Source organism: Acinonyx jubatus, chromosome D1 (genome assembly GCF_027475565.1).
Source record: "Acinonyx jubatus isolate Ajub_Pintada_27869175 chromosome D1, VMU_Ajub_asm_v1.0, whole genome shotgun sequence".
NCBI classification, from domain to species: Eukaryota; Metazoa; Chordata; class Mammalia; order Carnivora; family Felidae; genus Acinonyx; species Acinonyx jubatus.
Window position 1 is genome coordinate 105,069,654 of NC_069390.1, and position 17,966 is coordinate 105,087,619.

The 17,966-nt window shown below is 44.1% G+C and overlaps 1 long non-coding RNA gene across 1 annotated transcript in view; it reads right to left on the minus strand.

Annotated features, from left to right (window-relative positions):
- Positions 1 to 17,966, minus strand: part of LOC128311959 (uncharacterized) — a 166,360-nt gene that overhangs the window by 77,692 nt on the left and 70,702 nt on the right. The window contains exons 4-5 of the long non-coding RNA XR_008290716.1: positions 11,402 to 11,537; positions 6,504 to 6,596 (exon numbers count right to left, since the gene is read on the minus strand). This is a non-coding gene — a long non-coding RNA (uncharacterized LOC128311959). The remainder of the gene's footprint in view (positions 1 to 6,503; positions 6,597 to 11,401; positions 11,538 to 17,966) is intronic.

Sequence of the window (17,966 nt, forward strand, 5' to 3'; positions counted from 1 at the left end):
GTCAGAGAAAGAGGGACGGGGGAGTTGCGTTGGAAATTCCACATGCAGGATCAGTGATGCAAACGCAGCAATATCCAGCTTGCAGTGCCAGTTTCTGGTTGTGTGAAATTTAGGGAAATGTCTTTCTCCATTAAGCAGATAGAATACGTACTGAAGAAACACGGCTTTTGTGTTCAGTGTCTGCCCGTAGGGTGTGTGAGTCCCAGCACTTGGTGCTGTTGACTCTTGGCTGTGTCTCAGCTCACAGGGTAAAAACAGGTACACTCTTTTCCAATTTCTAGTGCTTATTTATTTAGCTGGTAACATCCTGGGCTTTGGGGATGGTTGGCTCATTGATTAATCACTGCTTTAAGCAACTAATTTTTTTTCCTAGTTCAAAGGTTTTTCACATTTGAAAGGTTGGGCCTGCATAGTAACTCATCAGATGTCAGTGGTTTACAAGTACGTTTTGTACTTGTAGGTTCATTGGCCTGGAGTTTAGAATTACAAATTTAGTCGCAACCGTGCATTCCACAGTCTGGCTATCGGCAGGGAACACTGGGAAGTACGAGCGTCAGCATGCACAAGTGCATATCTGCAGTGCATTTGCGTGTCTCTACAGAAGGAAGATGAATCAGAAAGAAATGAAAAATGGAATTATAGGTAATATTTTCCCTCACTGCTATGTTCTAAACATCTACATACAGTCATACTGTAGGATTACTTAGAGAGAACTGGGGATTTTTTTAATACACTATTTTGTTTAGAACAGCTGTAGTTCACAGCAAAATCGAACAGAAGGTAGAGCTTTCCCCTGACCCCACACATGCATAGCTTCCCCTACAGTCGACATCCTAGCACAAGAGGGGTACATTTGTTACAACCCATGAATCTCCAGGGACACATCATTATCACCTGAAGTCCATGGTTTACATGAAGGTCACTCTTGTGGTACCGTCTATTAGTCTGAACAAATGTATAAGATGTATCTATCACTATGGTATTATATAGAGAGTATTTTTACTGCCTTAAAAATCCTTTGTGCTCCATCTATTCAACACCCCCTCCTCCCTAACCCCTGGCAACCACTGATCCTTTCGCCGTCTGCATAGTTTTGCCTTTTCTGGAATATCACACGGTATGTAGCCTTTTCAGATTGGCTTCCTTTGCTTTATAAAATGTTCCTCCATGTTTTTTCATGGCTCATTTCTTTTTAGTGCTGAATGATATTCCATTGTCTAGATGTACCACAGTTTAACTGGGGGGGGGGGTTAGAAAAATATTACTCTTTGGGGTATTTAGGAGGTAATCACATTTAGGAGGCAAACCACAGTTTAACTGGGGGATTTTAAAAAAAATTTTTTTTTCAACGTTTATTTATTTTTGGGACAGAGAGAGACAGAGCATGAATGGGGGAGGGGCAGAGAGAGAGGGAGACACAGAATCGGAAACAGGCTCCAGGCTCTCAGCCATCAGCCCAGAGCCGGACGCGGGGCTCGAACTCCCTGACCGCGAGATCGTGACCTGGCTGAAGTCGGACGCTTAACCGACTGCGCCACCCAGGCGCCCCTAACCGGGGGATTTTTAAAAAGATGATGCTCTTTGGGGGTGTTTAGGAGGTAAACACGTAATCAAGTGGTATTAAAGAGCCCCTTAAAGTGGAAACAGGAAATGAATAACCCAAGATAGTTGTGGGAATGGAAAAGAGACTGCATAACCGCAATCAATACATGTTTGAACTGAACATAAAGAGGGCTGTTTCCTGGAATAAAACTTGTGTGCAGGGAGTCAAAGCAACCTGGGCCACAATGAACCATATTAGTTGTCACTTTCCCTATCAGAAGATGATTGCCTTCCAGTCATTCGGTATCCTTACAACTCATCTCATTAAATGGGTCAGCCAGTGGTTCAGAGGAAAACTTGGCAAGAGGACAGAGAAAAGCTGTTTCTCTGTGCCTGGTCTGTAAATAAACACAGGTATCTCCCACTTATTGGAAGTTCAAGGTACTTGAACATCGCTTTTACAAAAGACCTACATTAGTGCCTGTCTGCAGTGACGAAAGAATCCAAAGAGGACTTTCACTTTTACCAAAAAAAAAAAAAAAAAAAAAGCAAAGAATGAAAAGAGCATTGGGCATTTGTTTTGCGGTGGGTCATTACAGAGACAACATGTACTCTGAGCAGCAAGAGTGGTCCCACCAAGCTCCTTCCCCAGGAACTCTGCTCAACATCTTGGTACCAAGGCTTCACAGCTGTGAACTTTTGTCTGTGAGCACCTGTGATTTATCTTGACTTATTTTGTCCGTCCGTTAGCTGGATGTGTCCTAAGATATCAGAGAAACCTAAAAGAGGTTATTACTGTGTGGTCTGGGAATGCTCAAGAATGCTCAAAAATGTTTCCATGTAAATTAATGGTCATTGCTTTGCTGTTTTACATCCTTTCAATAAGGAAAGCTTTTGAAAGAACGTTCTACTTACGGATGGCGGGGACAACCTGTACTTATTTTTATAAAGCGGTTAGTGAAAAATTCATTCTTTTTTTAAAAAATGTTTCTATTTACTTTTGAGACAGAGAGAGACAGAGCATGAGCAGGGGAGGGGCAGAGAGAGGGAGACACAGAATCTGAAACAGGCTCCAGGCTCTGAGCTGTCAGCACAGAGCCCGGCGTGGGGCTTGAACTCACAGACCGTGAGATCGTGACCTGAGCTGAAGTCAGACGCTTAACCGACTGAGCCACCCAAGCACTCTGAAAAATTCACATTCTAAGAGGCACTCTTAAATCAAAAGTCTTTCCACAAAATTCTGAACATTTTCTACCCCAGCGAATCCTATTATCCCAATACCTATTCTTCAGCCTTCTGCTGGTGAAGCTTTCCTTCATGAATTGTTTCAAAAGTCCCAATAGTGTCTTAAGTGGGGTGGATAAAGAGAGTTTCTTTCAAGGTGAAACTCTGAGGACTGAGCAGGCTACGGGTTTTGGGCTCTACTTACTTTAAGAAGAGATGACCCACCCTTATGAGACGACTGGCAGTGTTGACATCCAACCAGAAGCTTTCATTTTTTTTTGATATGGGGCCTGAGGATTAGCCTTTTTCTGGTTTCAGAAGGAAATATCACAAAGTAGCAGGTAAGCGCCATTTTCTATGACATCAAGCAACTCCACCCTCACCCCCCCATTTTGTAAATTTTTGTAATTTTTGTTCTTGAGATTATAGTAGTCCAGACATCCCGTTTTTATTTATCAATAATTGATTCATTAGTTCAAGCAACACTTACTGAGCACCTGCTATGTGTCAGCTACTGTTCTAGGCACTAAGGACGCAACAGTGAACTAGAAAGAAAAGAGCTGTTTTCTCATGGACTTTATCTTCTAGACGGAGAAATAAGGTATGAGCAAGTAGACCAGTTAGATAGTTTTGAGGGTGGTAAGAGTCAGGAGGGAAATACAATAACTTAATAAACTGGAGAGTCGCCAGGGGTGGGGGTTGTTTCACCTAAGGTGCTCAGGGAAGGACTTCACAGCCCTGGACAACAACAACAACAAAGTCAATTTTTCTTTAAATAAGTGATTTAAGTTTCTAGGGAGAAACAGGGTACCACTGTGGATATATACACCAACCCCCCATTCTGGCCATCAGGGATTCTCCGGCTCTCTTACCCTAAAGCGAATCTTGCCAACCAGTAAGGCCCCTGCGTCCACAGGGACTTGACTGCTCCATTTGAAAAGAGTAGACCATCAGGTGTCTTAGAGATACTTAGGACATGTGGAAACATAAAATAAAGACCTCTCTCTACACTCCGAGAAGAAAAACAACCAAACAAACCCAGAAACAAATGATCCCAGAGAAAGTAGTGCTAAATGTAGTAAATAGGTACAAACTTCAAACAAACAAATGGTGGACGTGTGCTGAGCTCAGGGAAGGGCATTTTTGCAGCAGGCTCAGAAAACAACTGGTTTACAGAGGAGAAGAAACACGGAGGGTTCTGCAAGGTATGTCCTTAGAATAAAGAGAGCAAGATGGAATAGATAACAGAACTAAAACTTTTAAAAATCCTGGGAAATGATTAGGGCACAAAAGGCAAGGGAAAAAGGTAAGGCTCCCAGACACTCCAGTGAACAACAACAACCAAGCACCCAATCTCCCTAAGACAGTTTTAATCCCAAACTGCAGTTAACTAAATGTGCTGTGACTTTTAGAATTGACAGATATAAAGCAGGAGAATCCATTTGAACTAAATTTTAGGATTATTCTCCAAGTATCGGAGGGGTTATGGCATTACAATCTTGGAGAAAGAATACTCATGGCACACTCTGCGGAGGACAAGAATTACGTGATTACAATAACATAAACACCATCAATGGGTGTTGACCTCTACAATCAGCTTGCAAAGAAATCACGAAAGACATAACCACCGTACCTACACGAAAGAAAAGCTAGATGAAAGACTGACTACACGAAAGAAAAATTTGACAGATGTCAAGGGTGAATGGGGGAGTGGGCAGCAAAGGGAAGAGGGAATCCACTGGTGTCACCAGCTCCCAAATGGGGAGCCAAGAGGACTGTGTGTCTGGATAAGATGTGGAGGTGTTAAGTCAGAAGTTACAGACACAAACCGAGAGCAGTGATCTAATTGTATTGGGAGGCCGAGGGCAGAGGCGGTAAGATGTGGTTCAAGGCACAATCATCCATCTATCACAGCAGGAAGTTACAGATAATCATTACAGATGATATGCCATGAAATGTCACATTAAGTGTACTATTTAGAGGGGCTCCTGGGTGGCTCAGTCTTTTAAGCCTCAGACTCTTGGTTTTGGCTCAGGTCCTGATCTCACGGCTTTGTGGGTTTGAGCCCCACGTTGGGCTCTGTGCTGACAGTGTGGAGCCTGCTTGGGATTCTCTCTCTCTCCCTCTCTCTCTGCCTCTCCCCCACTTGTGCTGTCTCGGTTACTCTTAAAATATATAAATAAACTTAAAAAAAAAAGCATACTATTTAGAGATTCATGGGTAAGCACCAGAAGACTCATTTAAAAGTGGTGTCCTCTAGAAAAAGATATCACAGATGTGGATGGGTTGACCAAATAACTGGTCTTTTCCATTAGAAGCCTGTGGTGCTGAACAATTTATACATATAAAATTTGTATCCTGAGGAAATTTCTGAGCCACCTTTGCTCCCAGCCCATCAGGGGGCCCATAAATGCCTTCATCATCTGATGAGATGAGCCTATGAACCTTTCCAGCATAATGATACAAACTCTTTAATAATTTAGTTTGGGGAGGCAGGAGAGAAAGCCGCTGTTCATTGAGTAGGAGGGGAAAATCTTACCTTAATGTCTTCAGACTATCCTTTTCAGGGTATTTTTTTAGTGTAGTCAATACATATATATAACATAAAATTTGCCATCATAATCATTTTAAGTGAAGGCTGCAGTGGTATTCATTATATTCATTATGTAATGCAATCGTCACCACTGTCTAGTTCCAAAATTCTGCCCTTCAACAGAAACTCTGTACCCAGTAAACAATAACTTGCCACCAGCTTCCTCTCAGCCCCTGGCAATTTCCATCCTGCTTTCCATCTCTATGGATTTTCCCATTCTATGCACCTCATATAACGGGAATCAAACAATATCTGCCCTTTTGTATCCTGCTTATTTCACTAATCTTCAAACTACTTTTTCGCAATTTTCTGAAATATTCTTAGGCCAATGGCAGGATGCGAAAGTCATGGGAAATGTGACGGCAAAGTATTTAGCTCCATATACAATCTTGATGGCACCAGAAAAAAAAAAAAAGTACCTATCCATTGGGAACAATGGCTGCTGGGTTTTCCAGACTCCAGGACAGTGACTGAGCCCACACAGTCTCTTCCTGGGTCATTACAGCAGAGAAGCACATTTTGCTAGCACGGGGAAGAAGGTCACATGACAGCTGCTGCCTTCTGAGCAGCACTGATGCAGGACTGTTCCCAGCAAAGCAGAGCCGGCAGCCAGCTTCAACGCTCAGCCCGAGTCACCTGAGAAGGGCCGGGTGGCTGCACGCATGGTTTAATAAGATGGGTCACCCAAATCTGACTTGACCACACAGGTGTCAGGGGCACCTATGCCCGCGAGGGACACTGTGTTTTTGCCGGTAGAATTGCTGCCTTTTTCTCTGTTCCCCAATACTGTTGTGTTCATGCTCCGCATTTTCCTTTCTGGAACTTCTCACATGTTGCAGTGTGTTTGCAAGGAACGTGTGTATCACATGTGCAGTGATGTTGAGTTACAACTCACCTGAAGAGATTAAACCATCTCTTGTTATTTGTATTGATCTTCTATTGCCAGCTAAAATTAGTTGCAAGGGTATAGCAATTTGTAAGAAAAGTTGAGACCGGACTGATAACTGGCGGATTATTTCCCATGCTTTCTTGAATCGCCGTCACTCTTGACAGGCAGCCTCGAAAGCAGTTATGCAGGGGGCATGGTAAATTGTCAGCATTTCATTAAAAATAAACCTCTGGATATAACAGGGTGACTACTTACCATACCCGAAAGCACAGAGAATACCAATAGTGTTGCAAGAGTGTCCCCAGGGAGTTCAAGAGCAAAGCATGAATTGATCCACCTTTTTGGCATCTGCAAAGACATAGCAGGGAGAATCTTGAGCTTCTCAGAGGTGACTGTTCCTGTGAGGGAACTGTAGCTGTAATGTAGATGACAAAATGAGTTGGTGGGTGGGAGCTCTGATTTCACAAGCTACCAGACGTGAGGGATATACGAATGTGTGTGTGTGTGTGTGTGTGTGTGTGTGTGTGTGTGTGTGTGTGTTAGGGTGATGGGAGGAGAGCTTTTAGGAGAGCAGCTTTATTCTGCAAACTAGTGGGGTGTCACCTACAATGAGCCCATATAAAGAATTTTTCTGCAGGGCTGTTTTCAAGAGCATTCCCGTTAAAGGGAACACTCCAGGGCAGAGATAGGGATGGATGCTAAGCGCCTACAAAGCATGAAAGGAGAAGCAAGCTACAGGGTCTCGAAAAAGGGGCCGAATGTGCGCCAGACCTGGGGCTGTACTGGTCTGTTCGCTTTCCGGAAGGGAGGTGGCAGAGAGGGATGGAGACACTAGATACGAACACGCTAAAAATGGCTCGGCTGATGGACGGGGCACAGGACCGACGTGGGGAGTGGGCTCGACAAGCATGCCTGTGTGAAGGAGAATTCAGCCGTTATGCGTGTCTGAAGCATGATGCAAGGCGTCGGTGTGCTGGCCGCTTAAGATCGCTGATTTATGGCTGGATGGAGAAGGCAAGCGAGGTCGTTCTTGGCAGGTGCTCATGCACCCTCAGAAAACATGCATTCCCACTCTGTGTGTAAACACATTTATTCCTCTGTTCTAGTAAGAGTGAGCAAAACCGTTCAACCTGACCCTTATGTGCTGCTAGTCTCAGGAGACGTTGGTGCCGCCCCAAGGAGCAGGTGTAACCTGGGGGCAGAGCTCTCTTGGCCTTACAGGATCTGAAATGAAGGTGTGGTGATCACTTGACTTTCTTTGCTGTCTTCCATCCTCACAGTTTGGGACCAGCGTCAACCACCTGCTTCCAGGCGCCTATTGTCTGGGTGGGTTTCGGGGGGATGACCATGCGATACGCCTGCCCAGGCTGGCCTGACCTACTCCGGATCGGGCCGGTATTCCTGGGGGCACGCTGTGGCTTTTCTCTTCTCTCAGACGTCACAACCAACTGATCCGGACACGTGGCAGTGCCACCTTCACATACATGCAGAACCTCGCCACTTTTCACCCACTTCGTGGCGAACACACGCATCCTCCGCGCTGCCAGCCTGTCTTCTGCTTCTCCCCCACGGCCTCACTCAACACCTCTGCCCAGAGCCCTCCAGTGGCCTCCACCCCACTCACAGTGAAAGCCAAGTCCCTGATACGGTGTGCAAGGAAGATCCCCCCACAACGTGACACCTCTGCTCCACTCCAGCCACGCCGGCCTCTCCGCCCTTGCGCGGACACACTGACTTTGCTCTTGCCTCTGTGCATTGCTCGCTCTGTCCCCACACTCTGGAGCCCTTGCTCCCCAATATCCACACGGCTCACTTCTTCACCTCGTTGCTCCCAGGCCCGGTTCCTTCTAGCCTTCCCCCGCCATCCCATCTAACACCTCCTCTTGCCCCCATCCTACCCTATCTTGTCTTCCCTGCCTTCTCATTCTCTGTTGCATTAATCACCATCTGCTATATACTTTATTTATCGTATTTATAGTCTATCACCCCTGATAGAATGCAAATGCACAGGGAGCAGGGATTTCGTCTGCTGCTATAGGCCTGGTGTCTAGAATAGCATCTGGCATAGAGCAGGTCTCAATACATATTTGCTGAGTGAATAAATGAATGAATGTCTCTCATTTTCTATTCCCAGAACCAGGACCTGGGCTTGTTGTCATAAGTGTGTCCCCGATTCAGACTCTGTGTCTGAGATCCTCATCTTAACAGTATGCCCTGCCCCCGGCCCTTGATGACTTGGGCTTCTTTTCTCTTGTCACTGTCCTTTCGCGCCACCAGCACTGCAACGTCTGGGGAGCTGGGGGCAGCCGTCTTCTCCCCACCGGGGCTCTCCGCGGCTGCCTGCTGGTCTGCCTGCCACAGTCACTTGCCAGCATCTGTTTTCAGGGTACCTCGTGTCCTCGCCTACTATCACTCCTCACCACAATTCCGTGATGCCTGTAGGAAGTACAGCCTGTCCTCTGTCACCATGCTCTGCAGGGACCTGTCCTGCAGCCCTGAGGACCCACCATCACCTGTCTAAGTAACACGTCCAGTTCGGAGTACAACATATGGCCACAGTTTCTTTTCCTATCCACATTACGTGACTGAGCCCCCGTCTTGCCTTTGATGAGAGATGTTTCTTTCACCTTTGGGATCCTTGTCCCATGATCACAAGAATCTCAGGGTCCTACTCAATCCTAAGATTTACATCAAGAAGGGAAACCCAGAAATCTATTCGGTCCACTGGGGAGTCCTGGGTTGTCGTCACCTGCCACATGGTGTCACTGTTGAAATACTGAAAGCCTGGAAGCTGGTGCTGCCCTTGTCTGCTTGCAGGAGGGCTGCTGAAGTAGTGACGTGCCACCGCTGATACAGGGAAATTCAGGAGCCTGGGTCCATCCAGTTATCCAGTGAACAAAGATGCTTCAGGAACAGGGCAATGTGGCTGCCCGCTCTGGGTGAAGGGCTGGAAGAGGAAGTCCAGCCCTCCCAGTTCCTCCGAGCTGCTGTCACTGAGCACCGATGTGGGCCTGGGCTCTGTGGGAGCTGGCTGGTTAATTCATGCATGTATCCACCCGGATGCAGACCTGTCCGCGCTTCCCCCCAGGCCTATCAAAGGGGTGAGTTCCTAAGAAGTCTTCAGCGGACTCCTGTCCTGTCTGGGATCAGGCTCTCCCCTAAACCCCAAGTTCTGTTCCTGAGAGTACAAGAAATCCTTCTCTTGCCTTGATCCAAACAGAGCCTGCCCCATTTTGTATCTCAGAAAGAATGACATTTCTTTTAAAGAAAAAGAAAATCATCTGATTACCCATACAGTGAGACTCATGTTTTAGGTACTTGCCTCCCCCAATTAGATGTGTATACTTTTAGACTGCCTAATACTTCCTGGTGTTTTGTTCCACCGCTATCATGAGATACAACAGAGCTTCACTTTGATGGAAAAAAAAACCCAAAGAGAGTAGAGAACTTTACAAGAAGGATGCTACAGGGAGAGAGACCAAGGAGACTCATTTCCTCACTAGCAGGAAAAATAATCCTGGTAATAGTTACCATCCATGGAGCGACGACTATGTGCCTGGCACTTTGGGCAACACTATCGCACTCAACCCTTATAACAATCCTGAAAGAGAAACATTATTAGCAGACAGGTAGAGAAGAGAAAGGTGAGATGCGGAGAAGCAAAGTCCAAGCATAAAGCCAGAGATGATGCAGCAGGCTCAGGATTTAGATTTAAGTATTCCGGACTCTAAAGCTTGGACTCTTTCCAATGTACTACACTTCCTCGGTAGCAACTGAGTAACTGCTGAGTGTCTTGGCCCTTGACTATTGAGGGTACACACGAGGTACACACATGACTGATCACTCCCAGACTTGACTGCTACAGAAACCGTTCACCTACCACACAAAGTCGTCCCGTCCTTTTGGTTCTGGGAGTGTCCGCTTAAGTCAGTATCTCCTTTCCCTTTTGAAATTCTGTTTCAACTCTTGTTTTCAGCGCCGAATGATAGTTTTCTGATCTGCTCCTTCCTCTCCTAGATGCGGGAAAGGAGGGAGCGCCCAGCTACCTGGACTTTTGGAGCCCGAAGACCCTCTGAAATACCTTGGAGCACACAATTGTCCTTATTGCCAGGTGACTCTGGTGCCTCCAATAAAGGTGAGGATGGTTCTTTCCTGATGTGTGATCAGAGTTCTGGGCCTTGGAATTGTCGAGCAAGGTGCAATTCTTTTTCTCTCTTTGGAGTTTAAATGACCCCTGTAATTGATAGGTGTTGTAGTCACAAAATGGACTTTGGAGGTGCAGACAATAAAAGGCTGCTACCTTGGAAAATAGTGAGAACTTCTCTCACTCGGTGTTGGCTTCATCTCACGGTCGATCATTTTGCAGGGTTCTCTTGCCCAAGAGTTTTCTTATGACTCAGAAAAATCCCCTAGGCTCTTGCAATCCATTTGAGGTCATTAAAATGCTTGAGTGAACTAAGTTCCTCTCTGTTTAAGAGAAACTTATGTAGGAGGTGTGTCTGGTTACAGGCCTCAAACTGCCATAGGAATTATCTCAGAAGAGGAGCATTTCCATTTCCTAGTGCCTTCACATGAGCATATTCAAGGAGTCCCCATCCTCTTGTATGTTAGCATCTTTTCTTGAGTTGTCTTTCAAGGATTTCTACGTAGGAACTACATGATCATGTATTTGTGTTTTCAATGTCTCCGAGCACATCCCAGAGAAGGAGGGGTGTCTCCAAATGGGGAAAAGTGAACAAAATTTCATAACCCTTTAAGTAGAACACTTACCATACAAAGATTTTTTGGTTCGTTTTCTTTCTGAAATGCGGGTAGGAAAAGAAATGACAGAGAGTTCGAGGTTCTTAATCTTAGAGCTTCTCCCTACACTCGGGGCTCCTTCTGCCCAAGGATCTCAATTTTACCGAAAACTTAAAGGCATGAAAAACTTCGCCTGACGTGGGAGGGCATCATCAATGTTATGGCAATGGCTGTAACTGTCTCCATACTTAGTTATGTGAATCTTACTCCTGTTCCTGACTCTACCAATGCATACGTTTTGGTTTACCTCTATTTGAGGATAATGGTGTAGAACCAAAACATTTTTCATCTACGAAATGGATTTCACTTGAAATATGTACTCATTAATTTTCCCAATAATGTGTAGGTCATACCATTAATTACCGAACGTCATGGGATGTCTTGCATTGGAGACAGCAGGCATATCTGTCAGGTGCTTGTTATTAATTTCTGAGGAGTTTTTCTTCAATCTTGTCAATAAGCCACCGTGAACTTTCCTTCTTGACGATCCTAGAAGGGAAAGCAGACATTTGTGGATTTGGTGTTAGGAATCATATATGAGAGTTTCTCCAATCTACTTTTTACAGTATGTTTGAAGTAAAATTAACAGAACAAAGCGCCTCGCTAATATAAATGAGAGCTGCCAGCATTCCAATTTCTGGTTAAAATTCAAAGAACTAAAGTATTTCACAAAGGCAATGGAATCTATTCCAAAGTAATAAAAATAAATTCCTCTCTAAAGAATAAGAACCTTAAGTATCTGTGATGCTTCCTGAAACTCTGGAATAGAGTCTACAAGATTCTATCGGGCATCACAAACTCAAATGTCTCCAGGGCCAGGTCAGTGATGTTAATTTTGGAGGACCATCTTGGTCTGCAGAATGCTCATATTATTGAGAGGGGGCAGCTCTTCCCAGTTGTTTCCATTTGGAAATGGGGACCTGGTCTTCTCAGAACTTTCATGTCTTCGAGAGAAGCTCTAAGTCCAGATTTGTAGGAGAAAGTTCCTGTACCCTTGACCTGGACTTTCACAGGCTGTTTTATTTCATCTCAGATATTATCTCTACATCTCAAACAGTTTTTACCAGGGAAACAATAGCATCTGACATCTGGCCGCATGAGTCAATGATACAAATTTCCCTAAGGATAGTCAAGGGAAGGGGAATATCACATTACTCAATGATTTGATATATATATATACATATACATATATATGTATATGTATATGTATATATATATATATACACACACATATATATATGTGTGTGTATATATATACATATACGAAGACAAGCTCTTTTAAAAACAATCTACCACAAGTTATGAATGAACACAATCATATAACTAAATAATATTGTTTAGGGGCACCTGGGTGGCTCAGTCGGTTAAGCATCTGACTCTTTATCTCAACTCAGGTAATGATCTCACGGTTCCTAGGATTGAGCCCCACATCAGGCTCTGCACTGTCAGAGAATCCCTGTTTGGGATTCTCTCTCCCTCTCTCTCTGTCCCTCCCCTGCTCTCTCTGTCTGTCTCTCTCTCTCAAATAAATAAACTTTAAAAAATATTGTTTAAAAAGACTAACCTTTTTAAATTTTTTATGTGTTTTTTTTTAATTTTTGAGAGAGACAGAGAGAGACAGAGAGAGAGAGAGAGAGAGAGAGAGACAGAGCATGAGCAGGGGAGGGGCAGAGAGAGAGGGGGACACAGAATCTGAAGCGGGCTCCAGGCTCTGAGCTGTCAGCACAGAACCCAATGCAGGGCTCAAACTCACGGACCGCAAGATCATGACCTGAGCTGAAGTCTGATGCTTAACCGACTGAGCCACCCAGGCTCCCCAAAAAGGCTAACCTTTTTATTAGCTAAGCTAATTGCTAAACTTTGATGAATGTGTTTTAGGGATTATATAGTTTGAGGCAAAACTGAATGATCCACATACATTTTTTTGCTAAATGTATATTGTTTTTAGCCATTAACTTTGGTTTTCCTTGTGAGAGCCCTGGAGACCCTGAATTTACCATAGACATAGATGACACAGGGCCAAGTCTCAGCCCTTGATTTTGGTACTTTGGGACTCAAGGTCTCTTTAGTTAGGAAAGATCTCTTTTGGACTTACTTCTTTTTTGCTTTTGATCCCTCTGTAGTGGACAGACCTGTTTACAAAATACCAATGTGAAGGCTCTCCTAAACTCAGTTAAATGTATTTGCTTGTATTTCTTGGTGAACCTCATCTACATGCTCCAAATTTCTAACTCAGATAAACTTGAATGAGTTAACCTCTTCATGCCTGAGTGCTAACATGAAGGTGCTGGCTTTACATATTTCCAAGGCTCCTTCACCATTCTGGCCAATGCACTGTGTTCTCTGATTTCCAGGGCCATCCTCTGGTTAGGATATAATTCATTTCTATATACTTTGATGATGCCAGACCAGTTTGAGATGTCTTCCTAACCCACTGTGGTTTACTCCTCTTCTTTTTCTTCCACATTCCCAGTGAATAGCTCCTCCATAACTGGGTGTTAGGACCTACCAGCCTGTGTGGGATGTGTGTGTATCTAGTCTTAGAGCTCGTCAAGAATAGGGACAGCACATTTATCTTATATTCCTAGCATGCAGTGTAGTTTGGGCATGTAATAGGCATGCAATGAATGAACAAATTCTCACGTTAGGGTTCCTGATTTTATCAAACATTTTTTCCTCTGCATACTTTTAAAACAACTTTTGAAAAAAAATACCTCTTGATTTTGAAAAATTGGGGTTCTTCAAAGTATCTAAGATTCTACTCACTATGAAAAAAATGGGTTGTACTGACAATTTGGTTTCATACTATACATGCATCCATCCATCCATACACACACGTATATGTATATGTTTCATACATAGTTTTCAATGTTGATGACATTGATTAGGACAATACTGAAGCCCAAGTTCATAGACCTAACCTATTTGGTCAGTCTTTGTGTTTTGGTCCTAGGTACTAATGGCATATCCAAAGCAATATTCTCTTACACACATTTCATGCCCAGTACAGTGTGGTGCATTGTTTGAGAACAGTTATATAAGTACAGAATAGGCTCAGGAGAGGACAAATTGTGGTTACTCTTTAAAAAATATATGATGACCCAACTTTGAGCATAGTTAAGAGGTTTTTGGACATATGAAGAATGCTCATGTTTGCCTCAGGGATATTAACTAAGAAAAGATAACCATCTTTAGTTTAAATATCACTGAAATTACATTTAAAGATGCCTCAGCCAATTCATATGATGTAGAAAAGTCTCCTAAAAGGAACATTTGTTATGTTATGTTATTTAGCTTATGTACTTAACCAACATATGCAAAGACACGTATTCAAGATTCCAAGAGCAGAACCTCAACTTATATAACAGAACTTTACAGTGGTAAGAAAAACAAGGGTTTCATTGAACAACGGTTTGCTTTGTGATCATACTGTAGAACCAAACAATTCTAGACCCAAAACCCAAAACTCTGAATTGCTCCTGCCTGGTCCTACTGACCTGAAGTCCTGTAATCACACTGGATAGACTTAGAAAGCCCTGGATTCACAATTCAGATCTTCTGGATCTGTGCCTTTATCAGCAAGTCCATTATTTTAATGTACTGCTCAGAAGAGACAACTAAGAAACAGGTGGAAACATTATTTGACTGTTTTGAAGGCAACCACGTGGGTGGGCAAAGGAAGCTTTGACCCTCTCAGCACTGGTAATCATCTGGGTCACTTGTCCTTATACAGGAGGCAATCTTTTACATGCCAGTATGGAAAGGGCTAGTTGTCTGATGATATTTAACGACTGGGATCGCTGAGATAGATCCAGTAGAGGGATATATCTTCTGGAGACTGGGGGTTTTCCTGGGGCGGTTCCTGCAGGGGAATGAGACTAAGTCTGGGAAAAAAATAAAAGCCCTCTGGCACTCACCACTTCCTTTTGAATTCACCTGAAGAATATGGTCTACTTCTGAGGTCAAATGTCCAGCAGTCCCTGGAGGGAGCCTGTCTTACTACTCAGTATCAGGATGAGAAGAGGGGACTTTGCTTTCTCCTCAAGTGTGTTCAGAGACTAACCTTTGAAACAGCTTAGCCAAATGGAAGATTTTTCTTTGAAGGACTTGTAGATAAGTGGTTAATAACTTGCCCTTCCAAAAAGTAGAAATCTCCAAATATTTCCATTTAAATACATGCATTTCCTGTACTCTACAATAAATTGTATTTAGGTATTCAATTTAATTAAAATTAAATATATTCAAAAGCTATTCACTTTCTCTCAAAGGCCTTATGTCTATAAAGATGAGATCACATATTCATAGAGGCTTTTATTTAAGCATATTCTCAAAGTGGCTCTTAGTCAAATCCCTGAACTTTTGCCCTAGTGTCCTGTTAATGGGTGGTGTCAGGGATTCTGGCCTTCAAGGACATGATTATGGCTTTGGCCATGCCCATTATTGATTCTATAGTGAGTCCGGTTCAATTTTGATTTAGGATGAAGCCATTTCCTTTGATGAGGTGAATGAACTCTTCCTGGATCACCCCAGATATTCATTATCTGGCAGGAGTTAGTCACAGAGGTTCAATTGGATTCTTAGAAGAAAAGAAACAGGTCTGAAAATAGGGACCATCCTGCCCAGGCTCATGGGGAGAAAGGGAAGATGACAGTGAAAGGCTCCTCTACACAAAGGCTCGTCGTGCCTAGGTTATCCCTTCTCCATCTGCCCGAACTCTCGCTTCCCATTTCTGTCCTGTTTACCTGGTCTCCTCTCCACCTGAGTTCTATCCGCATTCCATCCACACTCCTGAGCTCCCTCTGCTTATTTCAGACCCAGCCTCTGCTATTCGTCCGACAAACTGGTGAGGAGTTCATGGTTTCCCTCTCACCTCGACAGCTCTTCTCTTGGATTCAGGACAGTGGTTTTCACAGCAGACAGAACTGAGTTCAAATCCCAACCCTTCCTCTTACTAACCTCGTGACATTCCACAAGTTTTTAGGTTGCCCCAGGCTTCAGTTTAACCGGCTGTGAAATGGGCTTAATAACACATGTCTCAGAGTTGGTGTAAAGATGAAAGGACATGAGGCATGCTAAGTGTTTAAACCGACTGGCAGCTAATCCCCAATTACATACTGGTTTGAATAACATCCTACCTTTCTCTCGCTGATGTTCCACCTCATTCACAAAGCGTTTTCTACTTCTCTACTGACGTTACCTTAACCACCACGTAAGCTGCTGCAGGAATTACTCTTAGAACGCTGTGGCACTAACACCACACGGGAAGCTATGGTATCATTGAAAGGCCACAGGCTTCCGAGGCTGCCGCTCTGGGGTTGGGATCCCGGCTCTGCCATGTCCTAGCTGCACTCTGACTGACTCATTTCACCCTTCTTGCCCTTGATAGAGACTACACGGAAGCCTCATTGGATTGTTGATTAAATAAGGTAATATGTATTGAAGGCTTAATCTGTGCTAAGTCCTGTCCTAAATTCTCATTAATTTTGTCAAAAGCACCGTCTGAGCACCATGTGAGTTACAGGGAAACTGAGGCTCAGAGAGGTTCGGGCACTTGCAAGAGGTGACGTCGGATGTGGGCTGCGGGGACCAAGGCAGCCGTCCCAAAGTGTGCCATGCTGGCATGTTGAGTATTTTGAATAAAAGTTACTTAAGAGACAGTCCGTGCAAGAACACTCAGGCCCCTGTGTCCCCCTGAAAGCAGGAAATTAAACTCCCATGTAACAGGTACTTTGTACCAGGAGGTGAGGAGACAACCTTTTCACCAGAAATGGGAAATTGAGAGCCGTGTGAACAATGCACCCTTGTTACTTTTTGCTAATTTACTACCACAACCCAAATTCTGTTTATAATTCCTTACCAATCCAAACGCCCAAAGTTTTGTCTTGTTTTGTTTTTGTCCTATCAAATCCTCACAGAGTTATGGTCTCTTTGTCTCAAAAGTAGGACAATGACCTGCCTTGGTCATTTCCTCAGGTCTCAATGTCACAATCGGGCCTCCCCTGTGTACACATCATAAAATTTTACTTTTTCTCCTGTTAATCTGTCTGATGTAAATTTAACTTTTAGTCCAGCCAGAAGACCGTGAGGGTCCAGCAGAATGGACCCTTCAGAGCCCAGGGGTGGCCCCCGTGGGCCACTTATGAAAGGGCTTTCTGTCTGCTCGGGTGTGACCCCAGGGGAAGGCTGGGACAGCGCTCCCTGCTCGGCAATGTTGAAATGCTTCATGTAAAGGCTTCGTCTCCCCGGCGAGACTGTAAGCTCTTCTTCAGAGCACAGGGTGTGTTTTTGGTTTGCTCTCATTTCCCCAGTACTTAGCAGAGCATTGCGTTATAACAGGCATTTAATAAATTTCCCGTTGATTCACATGTGTAGTGGTAACACTCCCGGCTCCTGAGGGCTTTCTGGAAGCCTCTCACGGGGTAGTGGTTTGCTTGTCAACAAGAAGGATGATGTAGGAATGATGATGACATGATAGTTAAGGGATTCTGAGCACTTATTTCGTACCTGGAAGTTGATGTGGATTACCTCACTTACTCCTCTCAGCAATCCGACAAATTACATGCTATAATGAACCCGTGTTACAGATGAGGAAACTGAGCCTGAGCAACTATGTGATCTGCCTAATGTCCCGGGGCTATGAAGGCTGGAGGTTAGAAGCCCGGATGTGACACCGGCAGTCTGATTCTGGAGCCTGACTTCTTCCTGACTTCTTAAAAATCGGCCTGATGACCTGCCAATTTCTTGTTTCACGATTCTTTCTGTAATTTTCTTTACTGTGGCAAAATATGCATGCCATAAAATTTACCATTTTAACCAGTTTGAAGCACACAGTTCAGTGGCATCAACTACAAACACACAGTTGTGCAATCACCACCACCTGTCTCCAGAACTTTCTCATCTTCCCCAACAGGAACTCTG